General features: G+C 39.9%; 1 protein-coding gene across 7 annotated transcripts in view; it reads right to left on the reverse strand.

Annotated features, from left to right (window-relative positions):
• The window catches only part of PHF8 (PHD finger protein 8), an 81718-nt gene that overhangs the window by 51697 nt on the left and 2411 nt on the right, over positions 1-27610 (reverse strand). The gene's annotated exons all lie outside the window — the stretch shown is intronic.

The raw sequence follows: 27610 nt of genomic DNA on the forward strand, positions 1-27610 counted from the left end.
TACATTTAAGTTCATTCTAATTAAGTAAAAATTTAAAAGCAGTTCTTCCATCACACTAGCTATATTCAAGTGATCAACAGCCACATGTGCCCTAGCCAGTTTGGCTCAATGGATAGAGCGTTGGCCAGCAGACTGAAGGGCCCCAGGTTTGATTCCGGTCAAGGGCACATGCCCAGGTTGTGGGCTTAGATCCCAGGAGGCAGCTGATCAATGATTCTCTCTCATCACTGATGTTTCTTTTTTTTTTTTTCTTAATTTACCTATTTATTTAATTTACATATTTTATTGATTTTCCCCCCTCCATTCCTCCCACACATCCCCTCCCCCCCCAGAGTTTTATGTCCATTGGTTGTACTTATATGCATGTATACAAGTCCTTCGGTTGATCTATTATCTCCCCCAGATCCTCTTCCCCTCCCCGCTGTAATTTGACAAACTGCTTGTTGCTTTACTGTCTCTATATCTATCTTTTGGTTCATCAGTTTATAATGATCTTTATTATCCACAAATGAGTGAGGTCATGTGGTGTTTCTCTTTCATTGATTGGCTTATTTCACTCAGCATGATGTTCTCCAATTCCATCCAGGTTGCTGCAAATGATGAGAATTCCTTCTTTTTTATAGCAACATAGTATTCCATTGTGTAGATGTACCATAGTTTTTGGATCCAATCATCTGCTGACGGGCACCTAGGCTGTTTCCAAATTCTGGCTATTGTAGATTGTGCTGCTATGAACATAGGGGTGCATATATCCTTTCTGATTGGTGTTTCTCGTTTCTTGGGATATATTCCTAGGAGTGGGATTGCTGGGTCAAATGGGAGTTCCATTTTCAGTTTTTTGAGGAAACTCCACACTGTTCTCCACAGTGGTTGCACCAGTCTGCATTCCCACCAGCAGTGCACGAGGGTTCCTTTTTCTCCGCAACCTTGCCAACACTTGTCGTTTGTTGATTTGTTGATGTTGGCCATTCTGACAGGTGTGAGATGGTACCGCATTGTTGTTTTGATTTGCATCTCTCGGATAATTAGTGACTTTGAGCATGTTTTCATGTGCCTTTTGGCCTTCCTTCTATCTTCTTTTGAAAATATTCTATTTAGGTCCATTGCCCATTTTTTAATTGGATCATTCATCTTCCTTTTATTTAGTTGTATCAGCTGTTTGTAGATGTTGGAGATTAAACCTTTATCAGTGGTGTTATTTGCAAATATGTTCTCCCACACCGTGGGCTTTCTTGTTGTTTTGTTGATGGTTTCTTTTGCTGTGCAAAAGCTTTTTATTTTGATGTAGTCCCATTTGTTTATTTTCTCTTTAGCTTCCATTGCCCTAGGGGCAGTATCAGTGAAGAAGTTCTTTTGGCATACGTCTGAGATTTTGCTGCCTGTGGATGCTTCTAGTATTTTTATGGTTTCCCGTCTGATGTTTAAGTCCTGTATCCATTTTGAGTTTATTTTTGTGTATGGTGTAAGTTGGTGATCTAGTTTCATTCTTTTGCATGTGTCTGTCCAATTTTCCCAACACCATTTATTGAAGAAACTGTCTTGACTCCATTGTATATTCGTGCCTCCTTTGTCAAATATTAATTGAGCATAGTGATTTCGGTTGATATCTGGGTTCTCGATTCGATTCCATTGATCTATATGTCTGTTCTTGTGCCAGTACCAGGCTGTTTTGAGAACAGTGGCTTTGTAATACAGTTTGAAGTCTGGTATTGAGATCCCTCCTACTTTACTCTTCTTTCTCAGGATTGCTGTGGCTATTCGGGGTCTTTTATTGTTCCAAATGAACTTTTGGAGAGTTCTTTCTAGGTCAGTGAAATATGCCGTTGGTATTTTAATGGGGAGCGCATTGAACCTATAGATTGCTTTAGGAAGTATGGACATTTTGATGATGTTGATTCTACCAATCCATGAACATGGTATGTTCTTCCATCTCCTTACATCTTCCTCTATCTCTTTTTTCAGTGTCCTGTAGTTTTCTGCATAAAGGTCCTTTACTTCCTTAGTTAAATTTATTCCTAGGTATCTTAATTTTTTTGGTGCGATGGTAAATGGAATTGCTTTTTTAGTCTCTGTTTCTGCAGTTTGACTGTTGGTGTATAGAAATGCCATGGATTTCTTGGCATTAATTTTGTATCCTGCTACATTGCCAAATTCATTTATTAAGTCAATTAGTTTTTTAATGGAGTCTTTTGGGTTTTTTATGTACAATATCATGTCACCTGCAAATAAGGATAACTTTACTTCTTCTTTTCCAATTTGGATGCCTTTTATTTCCTCCTCATGTCTAACTGCAATGGCTAGTACTTCCAGTACTATGTCAAACAGGAGTGGCGAGAGTGGGCATCCCTGTCTTGTTCCTGTTCTTAGAGGGAATGGTTTTAGTTTTTGCCCATTGAGTATAATGTTGGTTGTGGGTTTATCATATATAGCTTTTATTATGTTGAGGTATGATCCTTGTATTCCCACCTTGTTAAGAGTTTTTATCAGGAAAGGGTGTTGGATTTTATCAAATGCTTTTTCTGCATCAATTGATATGACCATATGATTTTTATCTTTCAACTTGTTTATGTGATGTATCACGTTTATTGACTTGCAGATATTGTACCATCCTTGCATTCCTGGAATAAACCCTACTTGGTCATGGTGTATGATCTTTGTGATGTTCTTCTGGAGTCGATTTGCTAGAATTTTGTTGAGAATTTTGGCATCTATGTTCATGAGGGATATTGGCTTGTAATTCCCTTTCATTGAGTTGTCTTTATCTGGTTTTGGTATTAGGGTGATGCTGGCTTCATAGAAGGAGTTTGGAAGTGTTCCTTCCTCTTGAATTTTTTGGAACAGTCTGAGGAGGATAGGTTTTAGTTCTTCCTTGAATGTTTGGTAAAACTCTCCTGAGAAGCCATCTGGCCCTGGGCTTTTGTTTGCTGGAAGCTTTTTGATGACTGTTTCAATTTCTTCCCAAGTCACTGGTCTATTGAGATTTTTAGATTCTTCCTGATTGAGTTTTGGAAGTTTGTATTTTTCTAGGAATATGTCCATTTCCTCCAGGTTGTTCAGTTTGTTGGAATAGAGTTGTTCATGGTATTTTGTAACAATCCGTTGTTTTTCGGTGGGGTCTGTTGTTATTTCACCTCTTTCATTTCTGATTTTGTTTATTTGGGTCCTCTCTCTTTGTTTCTTGGTTAGCCTGGCTAGAGGTTCATCTATCTTGTTTATTCTTTCAAAGAACCAGCTCTTGGTTTTGTTGATCTTATGTATTGTTTTTTTGGTCTCTATGTCGTTTATCTGTGCTCTGATTTTTGTTATTTCCTTCCTTCTGCTTACACTGGGCTTTTCTTGTTGCTCCTTTTTTAACTCTTTCAGTTGTAGAGTTAGATCATCTGTTACCCTTTTTTCTAGTTTTTTGCAATAGGCTGGTAAGGATATGAACTTCCCTCTCAAAACTGCTTTTACTGTGTCCCATAGATTTTGGATAGTTGTGTTTTCATTGTCATTTGTTTCCAGGATGTTTTTAATTTCTTCCTTGATTTCTCTGGTAACCCAGTCCTTGTTTAATAGCATGCTGTTTAGTCTCCATGTGTTTGATTTCTTTGAATTATTTTTATTGTAGTTAATTTCAAGTTTTATGCCATTATGGTCTGAGAAGATGCTTGATATGATATCTATCTTCTTGAATTTGAAGAGACTTTGCCTATGTCCCAAAATGTGGTCTATCTTTGAGAATGTCCCATGTGCACTTGAGAAGAATGTATTTTCTGTGGCTTTGGGGTGGAGTGTTCTGAAGATGTCAATTAATTCCATCTGGTCTAGTGAGTCATTTAGGATAGATATTTCTTTTCTGATTTTTTGTTTAGATGATTTGTCGAAGGGTGACAGTGGGGTATTAAAATCTCCAACTATGATTGTTTTGCTATTAATCTCTCCCTTAATGTCCTCCAGCAGTTTTTTTTTATGTATTTGGTTGCTCCTGTATTGGGTGCATATATATTTACCAAGGTTATTTCTTCTTGTTGGATTGTTCCCTTTAGTATTATGAAGTGGCCTTCATTATCTCTTATTATGTCCTTCACTCCGAGATCTAATTTGTCAGATATAAGTATTGCTACCCCAGCTTTTTTTTCATTTCCGTTTGCCAGGAAAACTTTTTTCCATCCCTTCACCCTCAGTCTGTGTGCATCTTTTTTTCTGAGGTGGGTTTCTTATAGATAACAGATGTATGGGTCTTGTTTTCTTTTTTTTTTCTTTTTTTATTGTTTAATTTCAGTTATATTTATTTAAGTTACATCCACATAGTACCATCATAATTGGTTGAAAATGTGAAAAATAAAACAAATATTTTTCTACAGTATTAACAAATTGGATGGGTTTTAGTTTTAAATGAATTAAAGAAATTCATTTTAACATAATTTAAGTCAATTTTTAAAAATTAATTAAATTTTATATATTATCAGTTGTTTATGGGGTTTAAGTAAGAATTTTTAGTACGTACTTCTCTCTTTAAAGATTTGTAACCAGCCGTCTAAAGTTGATAAATAACACTTAACATTTTATAGTTTATTTTTTGTAATTCTTCCAAACAGGTCTCTCCCCCTCCCCCACCCAAAAAAGATTAGTATACTTGAAATGGTATTGCTTAGATCTAAATGATTTCTATTTACACAGCATGTAAATTAAAATGACATAAAAGAACAAGACAGCAGGCTGCTTAAGTTACTACATACATGTCAGGATCCAAGAAAGTGCTATTTGTTTACCCAGAAATGATAAGATGGGTCTTGTTTTCTTATCCAATCTGTTACCCTATGTCTTTTGATTGGAGCATTTAATCCATTTACATTTAAGGTTATTATTGATAGGTACTCATTTGACGCCATTTTTATTCTATACCCGTGTTCCTTCTTCACTTCCTATTTCTTTATTTTTATAGTAGACCCTTTAGCATTTCTTGCATTGCTGGTTTGGTGGAGATAAATTCCTTCAGTCTTTTTTTGTCTGTGAAGCTCCTGATTTCCCCTTCAATTTTTATTGATAGCCTTGCTGGGTACAGTATTCTTGGATTCAGACCCTTCCTTTGCATGACTTTGTATATTTCATCCCATTCCCTTCTGGCCTGATAAGTTTCTGTTGAGAAATCAGTTGCTAGTCTGATGGGGGTTCCTTTGTATGTAACTTTCTGTCTCTCTCTGGCTGCTTTTAAGATTCTTACTTTGTCATTGTTGTTTGCCAATTTGATTATAATGTGCCTTGGAGTCTGTCTTCTGGGATTCATTTTGCTTGGGACTCTGCGAGCATCTTGGATTTGTGTGGGTTTTTTCTTCTCTATTTCAGGAAAGTTTTCTGTCATTATTTCTTGAAATACTTTTTCCATATCTACCTCACTTTCCTTTCCTTCTGGAACCCCTATTATTCGAATATTATTTTGTTTTGTATTGTCCCAAAGCTCCCCGTAGGCTTTCCTCCTGCTTTTTAATCTTTTTTTCTAGAAGCTGCTCTACTTGGGTATTTTTTTCCATCTTATCTTCTAGCTCACTGATGCGGTCCTCTGCTTCATCTAGTCTACTCTTGATGCTTTCTATTGAGTTCTTCATGGTAGCGATGTCATTTTTCATTTCTTCTTGGTTCTTCTTCAATTCCTCATGGTTCTTCCTCATTTCTTCTTGGTTATTGTCAAATTTCTCTTCCATTCTTTTTAGCCATCCTATGATCATTATTCTGAATTCTTGCTCTGGTAGGCTGCTTGCCTCTGACTCGTTTACTTCCTTTTCTGGTGATGCCTGCTTTTCTTTCATGTGCGGACTATGTTTTTGTCTCCCCATGGCCTCTCTTTTCAGGATGTCTGGTTATGTGGTGTTCCTTCTCCTGCGTTGATTTAAAGGTACAAAATACAACACTACCAGGTACAACACAAGAGGCACTTAACAGGAATGTATTTACAATATTAATAACCTCTAATAAAGGTGACCACTAGAGAAAGGCAACTTAGGGGATAGGAGAGAAGGAAGAAAGGTAAAAATAAAATAAAGAAAATTAAAAAAAAATTTAAATTTAAATTTAAAAAATTAAGTAAATAAAACCTCTCTCTCCATCTCCCTCTCTCTCTGAAATCAATCAATTAAAAAACAATTTCTGGTAAAAAAAAAAAAAAATAGCCACAAGTGGCTAGAGATTACCACATTGGACCGATTGATAACATTTTCATCAGTGCAAAAAGTTCTAGTAGACTACACTGGCCCAAAACACTTATGACAGAGTTAAAAATGTACAGACAGTAAAACTTCAGTAAGACTCAGAATGGCCCTCGTCAGTTTGGCTGTTGGTTGGGTGTTGTCCCATGCACCAAAAGGTTGGAGGCTTTATTCTGGTCAGGGCTGGATCCCCAATCCCTGGTATGGGGTGCACAGGAAGCAGCGGATCAGTGTTCTGTTCTCACATCAATGTTTCTCCCGCTCCCTCTCCCTTTCTCTCTATATATCAATAAAAAAATATTTTTAAAAAGCCTCAGAATAGTCAGAGCAGAAAGAGACTCTAGAGCAGTGTTGTCCAATAGAAATATAATGTGAGCAAACAGGGAATTTTAAATGTTCTAGTAGCCACATGAAAAGGTAAAAAAGAAACACCTAGCCATTTTGCTCAGTGAATAGAGCATTGGCCTATGGACTGAAGGGTCTTCGGTTCAATTCTGGTCAAGAGCACATGCCCAGGTTGCAGGCTCGATCCCCAGTAGAGGGCATGCAGAAGGCAACTGATCCATGATTCACTCTCATCATTGATGTTTCTCTCTCTCTCTCTCCCTCTCCCTTCCTGAAATCAATAAAAATATATTTTAAAAAAAGAAACAGGTGAAATTTTAATAATATTTTATTTAACAAATATATCCAAATTATCATTTCAACATATAATAAAAAATTTAAACTTTATTGAGCATTTTACTTTATTAAATGCAAATGACTAAAAGGGTATTTTATTGTCAATGGTAGTTCTGAGTGAAGGATTACAGGCAATCATTTTCCTCTTCCTTATCTGTATTTTCTAATTTTCTACAGTGAACATGTTACTTATTTCATACTGTAATGTCTAAAAATTATTTCATTTTGAAGATTTGAGTTTACATGTATATGAGGTAGAAATCTCACAAAATTAAACCCTTCTTCACCAAAGAAGTCGCCAGCAGTCCTCCAAGTAACTCTGGCTAAGATCAAACTCCTCAAACCTTTTAGTCAGCCACACACAGCAGGGAGAGTAAGAATAGGGCAGAGCTCCAACTATTTCAGCCAAGATCATGCTTATAAACTGACTTCCTGGGATCAGGACCCCATTACTTTCTTTTTAAATATATTTACTAGAGGCCTATGCACAAATCTGTGCATGGCTGGCCCCCTCCAATGGGGGCTTATGAGTCAGAGGGTGGTTGGCCGGCTGGCCCCACCCCCAATCAGGTTGTTGGGGGCCGATCAGGGACCATTTGGCTGCCACAGTACATGTCATAGCCACCGGTCATTCCGGTCATTCTGGTCATTCTGCCATTCCAGTTGCTGGTCTTTTATATACTGAGTGGACAGATTATGATGATCTCTGAAAGCATAATAATCTGGTCACCCAGTGTACTTCTCTTGAGTACCTCATTTATTTGATATCAAAGATACTTTAAATAGAGAACCTGATCAGTTTTCCCCTTTGCACTGGCTGATAGAAAGCTCAGGGCAAATAGATGGTTGATCTCCAGCAAAAGTCTAGAATACTTTTGGTACCCATTTGAGATACAAATACACTGAGTGGCCAAATTATTATGTGTTCAGAGATAATAATAATCTGGCCACTCAGTGTATATATAGATATATATTTCTTTATTGATCATAGAGGAAGGGAGAGGGAGAGAAAGAAACATCAATGATTAGAGAGAATCAGTGATTGGCCGCACCCTGCACGCACCCTACTAGGGATCAAGCCCACAACCCAGGCATGTACCCTTGGCCAGAATCAAACCTGGGACCCTTCAGTCCAAGACTGACGCTCTATCCACTGAGCCAACTGGCTAGGGCCCCATCACTTTCTAAAGTGTTAATCCTAATGTCCATAAACATACTGCATATCAATAAACTGGGGATATCACCATCAACTTTGTAGGATTTTTAAAAGGACTCAGATAATGTATATCTAAAGTACCTAGCACAGTGAGGACAGAGTCTGGTACACAATAAGTAGTAAGTAATAGCTAATATTTTTCCACCCAGCCTAGACCTCACCCTTAACTTTCTTAAACCTTCTTTAAATATATTCCCCAAACCTTATAGCATTAACTCATTTCCCTGGACTACATCCTTTCTGTCTCACACCCCTATTACCCTGCAAACTGCTCAAAAGGACTCCTCTAGTGTATCTCTCCTGAACTTTCATCCCACATAGCTATGTGCTTTCCCTACCCCAAACACCCACCGCTCATCAACTTTCTCTACTTTCCTGCTGCACTCCCAAAAATCATATTTCCTGGTAAACAAACCCCTCTATATGCACATCCCTTTCAATAAGCCCCTTCTCTTCACCTTTCTGGCTTAACTGAATGCAGCTTCTCACTATTTTCTCTATATCAGTACCACTCAAAGTACAGCGCATGCACTAATGCTGTGATAAATACAGAAAGAGCACAACAATTTTAATGGCCATTTGGCTGAGGAATTTTACATCTGTTGAATCTAATAATAAAAAGATTGGGCTTTTCTTTTGTGTAGCTTTTTGATTCAGACCACTTTTCTAGCAATTCATATTTTAGTTTACAAAAGGACTGGCCCGTTATTGACTGGAAATTGAAAAGTTAAAGAAACATTTTGATAGAGCCCTGTCAAGGCAGAAGTTGCATATTCTCCCAGACTCTTATACCTCAGGGCTGAGCTGGAGGTAGACCTCCCCCTCATTCTCCAGTGAGATTTGAAACATCTCTCCTCTACCCTTTTGTAGGATCTCCTATTCCTGAGTTTCATAGCAACTAACCATACCCCTTGCTACTCCTCTTCACCGTCAGCTACTCATCTCCCCAACATTACCTCTTTAAAAAAAAAATATATATATATATATATATATATATATATATATATATATATATATATATATACATATATATATATATACACACACACACATATGTATATATATGTGTGTGTGTGTGTGTGTGTGTATATATATATATATATATATATATATATATATATATATGTGTGTGTGTGTGTGTGTGTGTGTTTTATTGATTTTCCACAGAGAGGAAAAGAGAGGGATAGAGAGCTAGAAAAGTTGATGAGAGAGAAACATCAATCAGCTGCCTCCTGCACACCCCCCCCCCTCCACTGGGGATGTGCGCACAACCAAGGTACATACCCTTGACAGGAATCGAACCTGGGACCCTTGATTCCACAGGCCGACGCTCTATCCACTGAGCCAAACCGGTCAGGGCCCAATATTACCTCTTCACTGAAGAACCTACACAGATTCCTCTTCAACTAACTCCTGCCAATTTTCCACATGACACTGTTAACAATGTAGAGACCCAATATCTTGGCCTTAGCTCTCTGACCTTCCCATGTTTGGAGACTGCTGCCTCCACTTCCATTTCAGCTACCAACTCCAATAGTCAACACTTGCATTTGCTCCAGCTATGAAATGTGAAATTCACACATCATACTCTCTGACCATAAGTATATCCATTCAGCTCTCATTCATTACACCTGTTCGTTGTCTGCAAAATCCCTTTGATCCTACTTTTAAGTGTGGAAAAAATATTCACTGATTCTTGACTTCACCCTTCTTCACTTCAACCATTCTCCTACAGATATCCTCAACTCACTTGCCCACAACTTCTCCATCACCCCCATATGCAAATACCAACCCTGGTTCAATCAAGCTACATAACACTGAACCACTGGGCATGGCTAGAGAAGAATCACCCAATGGATCTGGTGCCACAATAAATTCATTGTCCAAAATATCTGAGTCACAGAATGACCAATACAATATTGAAGAACAACTAAGTTGGGAGACTGATGCTACCTGACTTTAAGACTTACTCTAAAGCTACAGTAATTACCCTAGCCAGGGGTGTCTCAGTGGTTGAGTGTCAACCTATGAACCAGGAGGTCACAGTTCAATTCCCAGTCAAGGCACATGCCCAGGTTGTGGGTTCGATCCCCAGTGGGGGCCATGCAGGAGGCAGCCAATCAATGATCATCTCTCATCGTTCATGTTTCTCTCTCCCTCTCACTCCCTCTTCCCTCCACTCTGAAATCAATAAAAACATATTTTTAAATGCTCAAAAGATCTGAACAAACATGTTATCAAAGAAAATATACAGATGGCAAATAAGCATATGGAAAGGTGCTCTACATCATATGTCTTTAGAAAAATGCAAATTAAAACAACAGTAATAGGTTACTATATACATATCAGAATAGCCAAAATCCAGAATACCGACAACACCAAATGCTGGAGGAGAGGTGTAACAATAGAAACTCTCCTTCTTTGCATGTGGGAATGCAAAATGATACAGCCACTTTGGAAGATAGTTTGGCGATTTCTTACAAAACGAACCATTTTCTTACTATACAATAGAGCAACCATGCTCCTTGGCATTTACTAAAAGGAACTGAAAACTATCCACACAAAAATGTGCACACAAATGTTTATAATCAGCTTTATTCACAATTGCCAAAATTTGGAAGCAACCAACATTCCTTCAATAGGTGAATGGTAAACTGAGGTACATTCAGACAATTGAATATTGCTTGGTGCTAAAAAGAAATGAGCCATCAAGACATGGAGGAACCCGAAGCCGGTTTGGCTCAGTGGTAGAGCGTCGGTCTGCGGACTGAAAAGTCCCAGGTTCGATTCCGGTCAAGGGCATGTACATTGGTTGCAGGCACATCCCCGGTAGGGGGTATGCAAGAGGCAGCTTGTCAATGTTTCTCTCTCATTGACGTTTCTAGCTCTCTATCCCTCTCTCCTCCTCTCTGTAAAAAATCAATAAAATATATTTAAAAAAATGTTATAGTGGTAGGTAAATGTCATTATACATTTGTCCAAACCCATAGGATGTATACTAAGTGTGAACATTGATGTAAAGTATGGACTTTGTGTGATTATGATGTGTTAATGTAGGTTCATCAATTGTAACAAATGTACCACTCTGGTGGGGAATGCTGATGATGGGGGAGGCTATGTACATGGGAGCAGTAGGCACATGGGAAATCTCTGTAAACTCCACTTAATTGGGCTGTGAAGCTAAAACTACTGTACAAAATAAAGTCTATTAAAAAATATCTGGGTCATGCTGCCTGACAATCCTCCCATATTTCCCTGCTCAGTGCTCTCGCCCATTCGTGGCTATTTTAAATCTCTCATTTATCTCAGCAAATAACTCTGCCTCCTACTTCTTAGACAAAATGAAGTAATCAGCTGGGAACTATCTCAACTTCCCACACCAGATCCACCTCCTTCTGCATCCATCCTTTCCTCCTGTTACAACAAAAGAACTATCCTTCCACCCTAGCAGGTTTGGCTCAGTGGATAGAGCGTTGGCTCACAGAATGAAGGATCTCAGGTTCTATTCCAGTCAAAGACACGTACCTCAACTGCCGGCTAGATCTCTGTCCAGGTCAGGGTGAGTGCAAGAAACAACCAATCCATGTGTCTCTCTCACATCAAAGCTTCTCTTTGTCTCGCCCTTTCCCTTCCACTCTCTAAAAATCAATGGGAAAATATCCTTGGGGATTAAAAAAAAAAACAAGAAACTAGTAAGTAGCAGAGCAGGATAAAATTCAGATCTGTGTGACTCCACTCTATCATGTCAATTTGTAACTAGAATGTAGTGTGGGGCTGTTAGCACAGTCAAGTACTATTGTATATAACAAGACAAAATGGGCACTCAATTCTTCCAAGAGCGTGGAACTGACTGGAAGCTGAGGACTGGAGAAGCTAGAGGGTGACAAGGCTGCTCAGAAACCTGTCTGGCTTATCTGCTCAACCTCTTCTCTCTGAGAGTGGCCAAAGCCCTGAAAAAATAACTTCATTCACAAATAAAGAGGAAAAGAGCATATTTTACCATATTTCATTATTCAAAAAAGTACCAGAAAAATACAAGTCAATTTCTGGTTTTTGGCAACAACCTTAACCAGGCCAAGCATCATCTATAAAAACAGGGATGGACCATCCCTAGAAGCTGAGACACACACCATTCCCACCAGTGCCCCCCCCCCCACCTCCTGGCACACAGGACTTGAAGGAGTACAAAGGACACTGAAGAAGATCTAGTGCAAGTTTTTTTTTAATCTACCTACTCAATGTCACACACATTTGCCTATAACAGGTGTCACTAAATTCTGGATGCACCAACACAAACACTTGCATGCATACAAACAAGTTGTAATCTCTATCTTCAAAAAAATCCACCCATACAAAAATCCTCTTGTGACTCCTTCAGCCCCTGCCTCATTACTGTTTCCCTCTATACCAAAACCCCTCAAAATGGAGTATCCTTGAGTCCTTTCTGTCATAGCCCCATTCCAATCCATTAGCAAATCCTGTAATCAACAGAGATTCAAAATCCAATCAGCACTGGCTCTGGTCCAAGCCACCATTGCCTAACTACACCAGCGTCCGCAAATATTGGGCGATATTGGAAACACCTGGAGAGCATGTTAAGATAGATTAGCGCGCCTCATCCCCAGAGATCCTGACTCAGTAGGTCTGGGGTGGGGCCCGTACATGTGCATTTCTAACAAGCTTCCAGGTGACGCAGATGCTGTTGGTCCAGGGACATACTTTAAGGAATAATAATCTACAGTAACCCCCAAACAACTCTCCCAACTTCTACCCTTGTGTCCTCACAACAGCCAAAGTCTAAAGCAACTCACAGTTGTCCTGTGCTCAAAACCCTTCTGTGTTCCCATTCCACCTGGTGTAAAAACCAAGTTCTTTCAACGGCCCACCAGGGCCCTACCTGTGATTCTCAAACTTTAGAGTGCATCAGAATCATCTGGAGGGTTTATTACAGCAAAGATCCTTACATCCCACCTCCAGAGTTTGATTTGGTAGGTCTGGGATGGGATGCAAACATCTGCTTAACCAGTTCCCAGGTGATGCTGATCCTGCTTGTCCAGGGTCCACACTTGATCTGCTCCAACCTCCCAAGCCCCTATCATCGGCTTCTCCTTTTCTCCCTTCACTCACTCTGTCCATTGGCCTACTTGATGTAACTGAAATGGCAGCATGCCAGGTGTGCTCCCCACCCAGGTCCTTTATTTCCTTTACCTGGAACACTCTCCCCCCACTTACCAGAGTGGTTTCCTCCCTCACTTTCCTTCCGCCCTCTGCTCACGTGTTACCCATGCATAATCACCCAGATAAAATAACCGTGCTCGGAGAAACCAAGATGGCAGCACATGAACTTGCTGCCTCGCACAACCACTTCAAAACTACAACTAAAAGACAAAACGAACATCATCCAGAACCACAGGAAGGCTGGCTGAGTGGAAATTCTACAACTAGAAGGAAAGAGAAAAGCACACTGAGACTCAAAGGAGCTTCAGAAGTAAAGTTCAGAGGTACGGAGGCACTGGCGGAGAGGGCTGGCAACTGAGTACTGGCTGGCTTTATCAACAAGGAGGGAGACTGCTCTGAACTCCAGTTCAGATTTCTCAAAAGAAACTATGCAGGCCAAAGGGAGTGGCAAGAAATATTCAAAGTGATGAATAGCAAGAACCTACAACCAAGATTACTCTACCCAGCAAAGCTATTATTCAGAATTGAAGGTCAGATAAAGAGCTTCACAGATAAGAAAAAGCTAAAGGAGTTCATCACTGCCAAACCAGTATTATATGAAATGCTGAAAGATAATCTTTAAGAAGAGGAAGAAGAAGAAAAAGGTAAAGATAAAAATTATGAACAACAAATACGTACCAACAAGTGAATCTAAAAATCAAGTGAATACAAAATCTGATGAACAAAATAAACTGGTGAATATAATAGAATCAGGGGCATAGAAAGGGAGTGGACTGACAATTCTTGGGGGAAAAGGTGTGTGGAAGGTGCGGGAAGAGATTGGACAAAAACTGTACACCTATGGATGAGGACAGTAGGGGGAGAAAGGCGGAGGGTGAGGTGGGAATGGGTGGAGGGGCGCTATGGGGGAGTGGGAGAGGAACAACTGTAATATCTGAATAAAGATTTATTTTTTTAAAATAATAATAATAACCATGTCTCAAGCCCTAGGGATGGCACTCCAGCTTCTGCTCACCATGCTTCATTTCTCTATGCCACTTATTATAACTTGACACATTATATATTTATGTTTATGGTCTTGTGTTCACTGCTGTATCCTACCCTTTTTGGCATTTAGAACAATACCTGGAACTACATCATCCAGTAAGTGAGTACATAAGTGAGTGAATAAATGAATCCCTCTTATTTTCTAGCTTGAGATAATCTATCGGGTCTAGTAATAATTAATGTCGTTTTTAAACATTCGTTTAAAATCTTGCTTGGCGTTGACTTGTATTGACATAACCTTCAAACACGTGGTATCTACAGAATGTGTGAAGTGCAATTAACAAGTTTTGCTTGAAAAAGTTTGTGTTTGGTTTGGTTTTTGTTGCAAAACTAGGGCTAAGAAGATGGCGGATGAAGAGCATATTCGGCACTGCATGCTTTACGAGTTCCAATTAGGAAGAAAAGCAAGTGAGGCTGCAAAAAACATCTGTAGTGCTCTTTGTCAAGATGCAGTTAGCGCCAGAAAATGCCAGCGTTGGTTTGAGAAATTTCTCGAGGGAAATTTTTCGTTAGATGACAAGAGTGGTCGAGGCCATGTGTCCAATTTTGATCAAGAAGCTCTTCAAGCTCTTTTGGTGCAAAATCCTCAAATTACCCAACAAGAGCTTGCGACAACTTTAAATTGTTCACAAAAAACAATTTCCAATCAATTGCGTGCACTTGGCAAAGTCCAAAAGTTTGGAAAATGGGTTCCTCATGAGTTGACCGACAACAACCGTAATCAAAGAGTCACAATTTGCAGTTCGCTCCTCTCTCGTCAAAACCGTTTGTCGTTTTTAGAGCAAATTGTTACCGGAGATAAAGAATGGGTGCTGTATGTTAATTTGAAAAGGCGGCCTCAATGGTTGGACAAAAATGAGGCTCCGCAGCCCACGCCAAAACCTGACTTGCATGCGGAAAAAAGTGATGTTGTGTGTTTGGTGGAATTTTAAAGGAATTCTTCATTATGAACTTTTACCATCTAACCAAACCATTACAAGTGCAGTGAATAGTGCCCAATTGGAAAGGTTAGCCCAAGCTTTAAGAGAAAAAGAACCCGCGCTGATTAATCGGAAGGGCGTAATTCTTCACCACGATAACGCACGACCGCATACTGCAAGAATCACTGCTGAAAAACTGCGCCAGTTGGAATGGGAAGTTCTCCCTCAACCTGCATATTCTCCTGATATTGCCCCTTCCGATTACCATTTGTTTCGTTCTTTGCAAAACTTTCTTCTTGGAAAAAAATTTAATAATGAAGAATGCCTCAAAAATGCACTGACCGAATTTTTTGCATCAAAATCACAAGAATTTTACAACAGAGGGATTAAAATGCTTCCTGAGCATTGGGCACAAGTAGTAGAAAACAACGGCAACTATATTGTTGATTAAATTTTGTTGTATTGTTTAAATAAATTCGATTTTAAAAAGTATTAGAAAACAACATTAATTATTACTAGACCTAAGAGATAGCCCATGTCTTCATCTCTTACCTCCCATGGTTCTTAGCTCACTGCTTGACAAACAGTAAATATTCACTAAATATTTATTGTATGAATGTTCTAGGCCAGTGGTCGGCAAACTCATTAGTCAACAGAGCCAAATATCGACAGTACAACGATTGAAATTTCTTTTGAGAGCCAAATTTTTTAAACTTAACCTTCTTCTAACGCCACTTCTTCAAAATAGACTCGCCCAGGCCGTGGTATTTTGTTGAAGAGCCACACTCAAGGGGCCAAAGAGCCGCATGTGGCTCACAAGCCGCAGTTTGCCGACCTTGATTCTAGGCGCTAGCCAAAATTGAGTACTATGAGCAGGGACTCTACAGATGCTTTACAGACATTCGTTCATTAATCCTCACAACAACCACATGAAATATGAATTCTGTTTTAAAGCTATGAAAGCAGATGGTAAAGAGGTCAAATGACCTGCCCAAAGCAACAGAGCTACTAAATGGGAGAACTAGGATTCCAGGTTACCTTGACTCCCAAGCCATGCTTTCAGCACTATGCTTCTGTTTCCAAAGCATATTTTCATTTGTCTCTGATAACAGTCCTGGGCATTATTCCTATCAGACCTTCCACTGTATTCTAAATTTTCAGGACACTCTTCCTAGAAACATTGACCACCCATTCTTTGGGTATGTTTACCATTCCAAACTCCTTCCCTGTGGCCTGGGAAAAAATGCTACCCCAATGATAAAGGAATAGTTCTGTAGGTTTACTGTTGTGGTTAAACAAATCTACAAATGTGATAAAATTGTGTGGAACTAAAAACACATACACACAATTATGAGCACATATAAAACTGGTAATAATGAAGTAAGATTGGTAGATTAAACCAATGCCAGTTTCCTGGTTTTGATATTGTACTATAGTCACATAAGATATAAGGAAATCTGGGTTAAAGTGCACAGGCATGCTCCATGAAGTTTTTACAACTTTGTGTGAATCTAAAATTATTAAAAATAAAAACTTATTTAAAAAGTATGCCACTCCAAGAGACATCCCAAGAATCTTGACAGATCAGGCTGTCCTGATTCTTCCAACTCTACACCCTACAAGACCTTCTCCAAGTCAGGGATTCTGCAGCCCATCCTATATAATAAAAGGGTGATATGCAAATTAACCATCACTCCATCACAAAGCTGGCAGCGCCCAATCCCGTCAGCCCCACCAGAGGCAGCCTGAGCAGCCTGGCAGAATGTTTGTTTCAACACCATGGTGATGAGGCAACCGTTCAGCCTGGCCCGACAGAGGGCCTCTGGAGGGCAGGGGGGTCAGCCCACAGCCTCCGTGACCGAGAGGAGTTGGCACAGGCCCAGAGGAGACGGCAAGCCCACCTCCCATGGAAGCAGCACGGCTCCCAGCGACACACTGCAGCTCCTTCCGGCTCCCACGGAAGTGGTAGGCGACGTACTGCATGCGATATTGCGCAATGGGCTACTAGTTTATTATATCTAGTAAACCCTAGATATAAATGCCAGGACCTATCTTCCCTTTGCCACATAACTTTTTTACATACACACACACACACACACACACACACTCCTAAAGCTATAGGTTAGCCTTCTACCATTTCAAAATAAAAAGTAGTGTACCCTTTAACCTGATTTCACTTGGAACAAAAATGTGGGCTGTATGTGAGTTTATAAGCCTGATTTTCTCTATCTCCCACAACGTCTTGAAAATACTTTACCCTGAACAGTGCTTTATACTTTCTACAGTACTGTATCTTATAGCAAGAGTCCAAGAGACCTAGGTTGGACTGATGATTGAGCAGCTAATTGGCTGTGTAACTTTGGGCAAGTTATTATGGGAGAAAATAACAGATCCAAAGAGCTACTGTGAAGATTAACTGGTCACTTCTGGTTATGGAACAACATGGAATAGACATACCTCTCCCGATTCTCACTAAGTACAGCTAAAAGTCTTGAACATTGTATTCAAAAAAGTCAGGCAACTCTGAAAGATGGAGAGAAGGCACCCTGACTAGGGACAGCAGAACCAGAGGTAGTAGGTGTGAACAGAAACCAAATGGGGAACATGGACTTCCAGTCCCACCTGGTATAACAAAGTGGTACCCATTTCCCCTGCCACTGAAGGGCAGTGTTTGAAGAGATCTGCGAAAACAGAAGATATAATATCCAGAATCTCATAGCACAATACCCAAAATATCCAGAACATAATGAAAATAATCACACATTATATCAAGGACAAAGAAAATCACAACTTGAATGAGCAAGAAAAATCAATCTCAACACTGAGATGACACAAATGTTGAAATTATCTGACAACTTTAAAGGAGCAATCATAAAACTGTTTCAATGAATAATTATGAACATGCATGAAACAAATAAAATAGAAAGGGTCAACAACATAAACTGATGAACAAAAACAGAGACAGAAGCATCGATCGGAAGCTCAAACCTCAGAGGGAAGTTAGGAGACGGTGGGGGTAAATGGGGGGAGATCAACCAAAGAACTTGTACACATGCATATAAGCATAACCAATGGACACAGACACCAGGGGGTAAAGGCATGATCGGAGGAGCAATGGGGTGATAAGGATATGTAATACCTTAATAATAAAAAAAGAGACTCTCACAAAGAACTAGAAGATACAGAAAAGAAACAATGGTACTTTTAGAAATGAAAATATAGTAACTTAAATGAAAACTCATTCAATGAACTCAACAGCAGAAAGTAGACTACAGGAAAAAAAGTAAACTTAAAGCTAGAACAATAGAAATTACCTAAACTGAACAAAAGAAAGAAAATAGATGGAACTATGAACAACTATATGGCAAAAAACTGGACAATCTAGAAGAAATGGATAAATTCTTAGAAATATAAAATATACCCACCCTAAATCAAGAAGAAAATACAACCTGAACAAACCAATTATTAGTAAGGAGACTGGATCAGTAATAAAAAAAGACTTCCCACCCAGCTGGCATGGCTCAGTGATTGGGTATCAACCTATGAACCAGGAGGTTATGGCTCGATTCCCTGTCAGAGCACATGCCTGGGTTGCAGGCTCAATCCCCAGTGTGGGACATGCAGAAAGCAGCTGATCAATGATTCCCTCTCATCATTGATGTTTCTATCTCGCTCTACCTCTCCCTTCCTCTCTTAAGTCAATAAAAAATATAGTTAAGAAAAACCACCAACTTCCCAACAAAGAAAAATCCAGGACCAGATGGCTTCACTAGTGAGTTTTACCAAACATTTAAAGAAGATTTTCCACCAATTCTTCACTAACTCTTCAAAAAATGCAAAGAGGATTTCTGGATCTTATGGTAACTTAAAAAAACAAACAAACAAACAAACAAAAAATGCCTCAAAGAGGAGGCAACACTCCCAAACTCATTACATGAGATCAGCATTACCTTGATTTTCAAAAATGCCAGATAAGTACATTACAAGGAAAGAAAACTACAGGCCAATATCCCTGATGAATATAGATGCAAAAATTCTCAATAAAATACTAGCAAACCAAATTCAGCAACACAAAAGGAACAGTTACCATGATCAAGTGGAATTTATCCTAAGGATGCATGGATGATTCAACATAAGAAAATCAATAAAGGTGATAGCCCTGGCTGGTGTTGTTCAGTGGTTTAGAGCACATGTGTCAAACACAAGGCCCTCGGGCCAAATCCGTCCCGCCAGGCCTTGCAATGTGGCCCGCACCGCGCTGTCATCACTGCACTCCGCTGCGTTTCCATCACAATGACAGTTTATGACTGTTCAGTAAACCATTCGGCCCGCGATTTAGGCTGGATTTTAGATTTTGGCCCCTTCTCTGATTGAGTTCGACACCCCTAGTTTAGAGCATCAGCCTGAGCACCGAAGGGTCAGGGGAAGGTACCTGGGTTGCAGATTCAATCCCTGCCCCCCATTCCCACCCTCTGTGGGGGAGTGTGCAGGAGGCAACTAATCGATGTCTCCCTCACATCGATGTCTATGTCTCTCTCTCTCTCTCCTCCCTTCCACACTCTCACCAAAAAAATCAATGGGAAAAATATCCTCAGAGAGGATTCACAACCAAAATATAATAAATTTTAAAAAATAATAAAGGTGCCGAAACCGATTTGGCTCAGTGGTAGAGCGTCGGTCTGCGGACTGAAAGGTCCCAGGTTCGGATCCAGTCAGGGGCATGTACATTGGTTGTGGGCACATCCCCGGTAGGAGGTGTGCAGGAGGCAGCTGGTCGATGTTTCTCTCTCATCGACATTTCTGGCTCTCTATCCCTCTCTCCTCCTCTCTGTAAAAAAAAGAAAAAAAATCAATAAAATATATTTTAAAATAAAAAAAATAATAAAGGTGATACATAACATTAATAGAATGAAAGAAATAAACCATATGATCATCTAAGATGCAGAAAAACCATCCGACAAAATACAACATCCAATTATGATAAAAATCCTTTAAAAAATGGGGTATAAAAGGAATGTACCTCAACATAATAAAGACCACATATGACGAGCACAGCTAACATTATACTCAATGATGAAAAGGTGAAAGCTTTTCCTCCAAGGTCAGGAGCAAGACAAGAATGCCCATTCTCACCACTCCTACTCGACATAGTTATGGAAATCCCTGCCAGAGCAATTTGGCAAGAAAAAGAAATAAAAGACATCCAATTTTCAAAGAAAGAAGAAAAACTGTCTCTACTTTCAGATGACATGATTTTATCTAGAGAAAATCCTAAAGACTCCGCACACACACACAAAGAAAGTTTAGGATTGAATCAACAAATTCAGTAAAGATGCAGGATATAAAATTAACATGCAGACAATCCTCGGGTTACGTTGGACTCGATGTACATTGTTTCATGGTTACATAGCCATCTCCCATTTAGTTATGAAAAAGAAAGTTCCATCATTTCAACGTATGTACATATGTGCTTTATGTTTTTTATTATTATTTACCACAAGTAAAGGTCAGGAATTGTTATCTCTTTTAATTTTTTTTTTTTACTGTTTCACTTCATTACTGCTGTGTATGTGCTTCATATTGGTGAGTAACATACATGCTTATGTAGGTGGGTTCCAACTTATGGCGAAAATTGAAAATCGCATACGTCGCGCCGTAAGAACGGATCTCCGACATAACCCAAGGACCTACTGTATAGGGAAAAATATACTTGGGTGAGGATTAACAAACAAACAAAAAAGATTAAAACAAAGACAAACCCAAAGAAATACATAATGAGAAATAGCGTAATCCACACCTATGTTCATTGCAGCATTATTCATGTGGTCAAGACATGGAGACAACAGAAGCGTCCTGCCATAGAGGCCTGGATAAAGAAGATGTGGTCCGTATGCACAATGGAATACTACTCAGCCATAAGAAAGGATAAAATAGTGCCATTTGCAACAACATGGAATAAGTCAGTCAGAAAAAGCTAAGAACCATATCATTTCACTCATATGTGGCATATAAAACTGAAACTTGTGAACAAACAGCAGTGTGATGGTTGCCACAGGGAAGGGGGTGGGAGAAGGGGGTCCTAATATAAGGTGACAGAAGAAGATTTGACTTTGGGTAGTGGGCACACGGTGCAATATATAGATCTTGTAACATAGAAACCCACACTGAAAACCTGTACCGTATGTTGTCAACTAATGTCATCCCAATAAATTTTTAAAAATAAACTAAAGTGAACAGCATAGTCAAACTCCTAAACACAAAAGACAAAGGAAAAATCTTGAAAGCAGTGAGAAAGAAATAACACATTACCTAAAAGAGAACACCAATTCAAATGACAAAGGATCTCTCATAAGAAATTAGATATATCAAATGGAAGTAAGTAGCACACTAGTTTTCAGTGCTGAAAGAAAAGAACTGGAAACCCAGAATTTAATATCAAATGAAAAGACCCTTAAGGAATTCAAGGGAAGTCAAGACATTTTCCTAATACTTGGAAAGTAAACAACACAGTCTATATAATTCATAGGTCAAACAAAAAGTCTCTAAGGAAATTAAAAATGACATTGAACTACATGAAAAGGAAAACATATCAAAAGTTGCAAGACAGCTAAATCAGTACAAAAAGGGAAACTAATAGCTCTGAATGCATTCGAAAACAGGAATAGTCTCTGGCCAGTGTGCTCAGTGGTTGGAGCATCGGCCCCCACACCGAAGGATCGAGGGTTCGATTACTGTTCAAGGGCACATATCTGGGTTTTAGGTTCCTGGCCCTGGTCAGGGCACAAGCAGGAGGCAACCAACCTTCCCTTCGATTCTCTCCTAAAAAAAAAAAAATCAATGGAAAAATATCCTTGGGTGAAGATTAACAAAAAATAACAACTCTAGAATAGTCTCAAATCAATAGCCTAAGCTCCCACCTCCAGAAATTAAGTAAAGGGGCAAAATAAACACAAAGCAAGCAGAAGAATAATTAATTAGTGCAGAAATCAATGACACTGAAAACAGAAAGATGATAAAGTTAATGAAACATAAAACTTGTTCTTTGAGGCCTGGCCTGTGTGGTTCATCCAGAGACAGAGAAACATCGATCAGAATGTCAGAATGTCAAACCTCAGGGAAGGTAGGGGATGGTGGGAGTACTGGGGGAGAGATCAACCAAAGGACTTATATGCATGCATATAAGCCTAATCAATGGACACAGACAACAGGGGGGGGGGGGTAAGAGCATGAATGGGCAGGTGGTAGGTAATGGGGGAATAAGGACACATGTGTAATACCTTAATCAATAAAGAAATTAAAAAAACAATGAACAACATAAACTGATGAACAAAGAGAGATTGAAGCATTGAACAGACTGTCAAACCTCAGAAGGAAGGCAGAAGATGGTGGGGGGTGGTTAAGAGATCAACAGAATAACTTATATGCATGCATATAAGCATAACTAATGGACACAGACAGTAAGGGGGTGAGGGCATGTGCTGGGGGGTGGGAGCGAGCGGGGAGAGGTCAATGGGGGGAAAAGGAGACATATGTAATATTTTCAACAATAAAAAATCTTAAATAAATTCAAAAATGAAATCTAGCCTATGGAAGACTTCAGAGATGTGTGTGGGTTTAACTATAGTGAGCAACTATGAAAAGTCCACACTATTTAGTAATTTTCAATTGTGCTGAAGTACAAACTTAAATGGAAGGGGGTGTATGTGTGTTTGTGTGTGTTTGTGTGTGTCTGTGTGTGTGTGTGTGTGTGCGCGCGCACGTATGTGTAAAAGCAATGTACTGAGCAAGCAAGAGCAGTCATGCACCATGGGCATGATTCTTAGCTGGCTTTCTTGTTCTTTGGCAGCCCATAAAGACATGCATGAGAAGAAATAAAAACTTTTATTTAAAAAATTAAGGCAGCCAAAACCGGTTTGGCTCAATGGATAGAGCATCCGACTGCGGACTGAAAGGTCCCAGGTTCGATTCCGATCAGGGGCATATACCTTGATTGCTGGCACATCCCCAGTAGGGGGTGTGCAAGAGGCAGCTGATCGATGATTCTCTCTCATCGATGTTTCTAACTCTCTATCCCTCTCTCTTCCTCTATGTAAAAAATCAATAAAATATATTTTTTAAAAAGTGAAAATTAAAAAAATAAATTAAGGCAGCGCTAACCGGTTTGGCTCAGTGGATAGAGCGTCGGCCTGTGGACTGAAGGGTCCCGGGTTCAACAGGTCAAGGGCATGTACCTTGGTTGCGAGCACATCCCCAGTTAGGGGTGTGCAGGAGGTAGCTGATTGATACTCATATTGATACTTGATACAAATTAACTTGTGTCAGGGTATGCACAGAAATATCAGACTTACCACAGAAATGTGATTAAGGAGGGGCCTGACCCACCAACCCACTTCTATATTTGTAAGTTTGGAATTCTTAAAGGCCTCAGTGGTGTTCCTTGTAAATGTCAAGTCTCTACTGTGCAAAGATGTCCACTACACAATGCTTTCCACTTTAATTAGCATCCATATTAAAATTCAAAACATTTTCTCTCACATCACAATCTATACTAATAAGAATAATATGCTAATTAAACAGTCAACCAGACATCTTCCGGACAAAGCCACAGTGGGTGGCGGTGTCTGAGGCAGAGGTGGTTAGAGGCATTCAGTCCAGCAGGAGAGCAGTTAGGGGTGGCCAAGCTGGCAGAGGGGCAGTTAGGGGGTTACCAGATTGGTGGAGGAGCAGTTAGGGGGCAATCAGGCCAGCAAGCAAAGGCAGTTAGGGGTGATCAGGCAGACAGGCGAGCAGTTAGGAGCCAGAGGTCCCAGATTGCAAGAGAGATGTCCAATTGCCGGTTTAAGCACCATCCCTGAGGGGTCCCAGGTTGGAGAAGGTGCAGGTTGGGCTGAGAAGATCACCCACCCCTGTTCATGAACTTCGTGCACAAGGGCATCTAGTCTATATAATAAAAGCCTAAGCGACCATTAAGGCGGAACAACCAGAATGACTGGTCGTTATGATGTGTACTGACCACCAGGGGACAGACACTCAATGCAGGAGCTGTCCCCTGATGGTCAGTGCACTTCCAGTGCACGCCACTCAGCCAGAAGCTGGGCTCACAGCTGGCAAGCACAGCGGCGGTAGAGGGAGCCTCTCCCAGCTCTGTGGCAGCTAGCAGATGGGCAGTAAGGAGCAAGGGGTACCGGACTGCAAGAGGGATGTCTGCCTGCCAGCTTAGGCCTAATCCCCATGGGGAGCAAGCCTAAGCCAGCAGGCAGACATTCCCCAAGGGTTTCAGACTATGAGAAGGCGCAGGCCGGGCTGAGGGACCCCCACCCCCACCCCCGCTCCAGTGCACACTGGGCCTTTAGTATTATTTATAACACAAAAAAGTACAAACAACATAAGCATCCAGCCACAGAGGCAATGACAACATAAGCATCCAACCACAGAGTTAAGTGAGGCCAAATACACATGGTGGGATATCAGAAATCAAGTAAAATATTCACAATATAATGTAGGAATAAAAACTCAGGTTATAAAATGATATTTATAATATAACCCCATGTTGTAAAAACATATACGGTAATTATATTCTAAGTCAAATTATTGCAGTTAGCCCTAGCCAGTATTGCTCAGTGGCTAGGCAAGGGTGAGGAACGTCTGCAAAAATCATTTGGTCTGGCCCTGTCAAGGCATTAGGAGTGAGTTAATTAAATGTCTGACCAAATACAACAAGCTAATTTTTAAGTGGATAATTTTATATGGTCTGTGAATGATACTATAAATATTCAATGGCCTTAGCAGTAAAAAAGGTCCCCACCCCTGGGATAGAGTGTCAACCAAAGGGTCACTAGTTTAATTCCTGGTCAAAAGCACCTATCTGGGTTGTGCGTTTGGTCGCTTTCTGGCCCAATCGGGCACGTGGGGCACATGCAGGCACATGTGGGGGCAACTAATCTTTGTGTCTCTACACATCTGTTTTTTTCTGTCTCTCTCTCTCTCACTCCCTTTCTCCCTCCCTCTAAAAAATCAATGGGGGAAAAATGATGGGAGTTAATGCAACAAAAAATGTAAGTGTACTGTGCTCAACAGTAGACTTATAGGTAAGTTTTGTTTCCTTCTTTATTCTTTTTCTATATTTTCTATAAATGAGCATGTCTCCACTATATAGTTGGGGAAAAAATTAAAATATTATTTTAAAAAGAAATATGTAACTTTCAGGGTTGGGTGTGGGTTAAGATAATTTATGCGAAGTCCTATCCTACATCCTATCAATAAGCACTGAGAAACCATTCCTTCCTGTTTCTTGTACCTAGACTGTGAAAATGGGGTCTCTATATTGTGGGCAAGAGTTCAATTTCCAGATATGAATCTACACACGTCCCACACAATCCAAAGCAAGGGTCACAGAGAATAGCTCTTTTCATGAAGATTCATTCTCTTCTTCATTGAAAAATGTAAGGGGTGGGGAAAGAGCGAATTGGTAAAGGTGGTCAAATATATAGTAATGAAAGGAAACTAGACATTTGGTGGTGAGCACATAATAGAGTGTACAGATATATAACTATAATGCTGAAATTTATATAATGTTATTAACTAATGTTAAATGCACTCAGTATGGCCCTAGCCAGTTTGGCTCAGTGAAGGGTCCTGGGTTTGATTCCAGTCAAGGGCACATACCGGGGTTGTGGGCTCGATCCCCAGTGGGGGGCGTGCAGGAGGTGGCCAATCAGTGATTCTCTCTCATCACTGATGTTTCTAACTAACTCTCCCACCCTCTTCCTCTCCGAGATCAATAAAAACATTTTGAAAACAAACAAAAAAGAATAGAGGGCATGTGGGGAAAGGGGAGTAGGGAAGGACAGGGGGGAAAGGTCAATGGGGGGGAAAAGAAACATATATACTACTATTTGTAATACTTTAAATAATAAAATTAAATTTAAAAATAAATAAAAATAATTTTAAATATTAAAAAAGTTAAATTCTTATCCATTTAAAATTCCCAATATAAAGTACAGTTCTAAATATAAAAAATATATATATAAAATGTACTCAGCATCTATTATATGTTTAGGTCTAAACTAGATTCTGAGGATACCAAAAAATGAAAAGATGACATCTCTGTCCTCAGGTAGTTCCAGCTAGTAAGTGACATAGATGTATTTATAACTATGATATGATGAAATAATTTCTTTTGGTAAGGATGTACACACGTGTAACGGGAAGCCAGTGGAAGAAGGCCTTTTACAGAAGAGGTATATTGTGAGTTGTAAAAGACAGGACATTAGTCAAAATAGAATGTGCAAAGACAGTCACAGAAAATTTGTTTTCAAACTATAAATGCCCAGCCAGCATGGCTCAGTGGCTGAGCATCAACCTATGAACCAGGAGGTCACAGGTTCAATTCCTGGTCAGGGCACATGCCTGGGTTGTGGGCTCGATCCCCAATAGGGCATGTGCAGGAGGCAACCAATTCATGGTTCTCTCTTACATTGGATGTTTCTATCTCTCCATCTCCAGTCCTCTCTGAAATCAATTAAAAAAAAATTTTAACTATAAGTAGTTCATATCTTGCTAGGACATAAAAAATAAGGGAGGACGAGTGGCAGGAACTGAAATTGAACAAATAGATGACAAAAGGTCTTGTCTGTCACACAAAGAAGGCTGAAGAACTTTATTCTGGCCCAGCTAGTGTGGCTCAGTGGTTGAGTATTGAGCTGTAAACCAGGAGGTCACAGTTCGATTCCTGATAAGAGCACATGCCTGGGTTGCGGGCTCAATCCCCAATGTGGGGCGTGTGGAAGGCAGCCGATCAATGACTCATCACTGATGTTTCTATCTCTCTCTCCCTTTCCCTTACTCTCTGAAATCAATTTAAAAATTTAGGAAAAAAAAGAATTTTATTCTGTAATGGAACCAACAAAAAAATATTTATCTAACAGTGGAGTGACTTGATCAGCACTGGCAAAGATATAAGGAGTCCTGAAAAACATCTTAATCCCCACTTATTTTCCGAGGGAAAGAAAAAGTCCCACCCTTACGTCTGTCCCCTCTGAAATGAAATAACATGAGGCAGTAAACAGAACTCTGCACCTGGCCCACAGGAAAAAGTCAATAAAAATCAGTTGAATATGAATTTGGATGTGCTACATGAGGCAGTCCCTGCTGAGAGCAGAATTTTAGCCACACCAGAGCCTTGTTGGGTCCTGGGTATATAACAGAAACAGCTCTTTGGAAGGGACTAGTGACTGAAAATTCTAAAATCTAACAACATGCAACGGGAGGAGGGTGCCATATACTGATTTGTTGTACTCCAGTGTACAAAGGCCTCTCACAGTTTTCTTCCTAGACCTGGGATTTAAGTCCCAATAATGGGATAACAGTACAGTTTTATTCCA

Source organism: Pipistrellus kuhlii, unplaced genomic scaffold (genome assembly GCF_014108245.1).
Source record: "Pipistrellus kuhlii isolate mPipKuh1 unplaced genomic scaffold, mPipKuh1.p scaffold_m20_p_95, whole genome shotgun sequence".
In the NCBI taxonomy this organism is placed as follows: Eukaryota; Metazoa; Chordata; class Mammalia; order Chiroptera; family Vespertilionidae; genus Pipistrellus; species Pipistrellus kuhlii.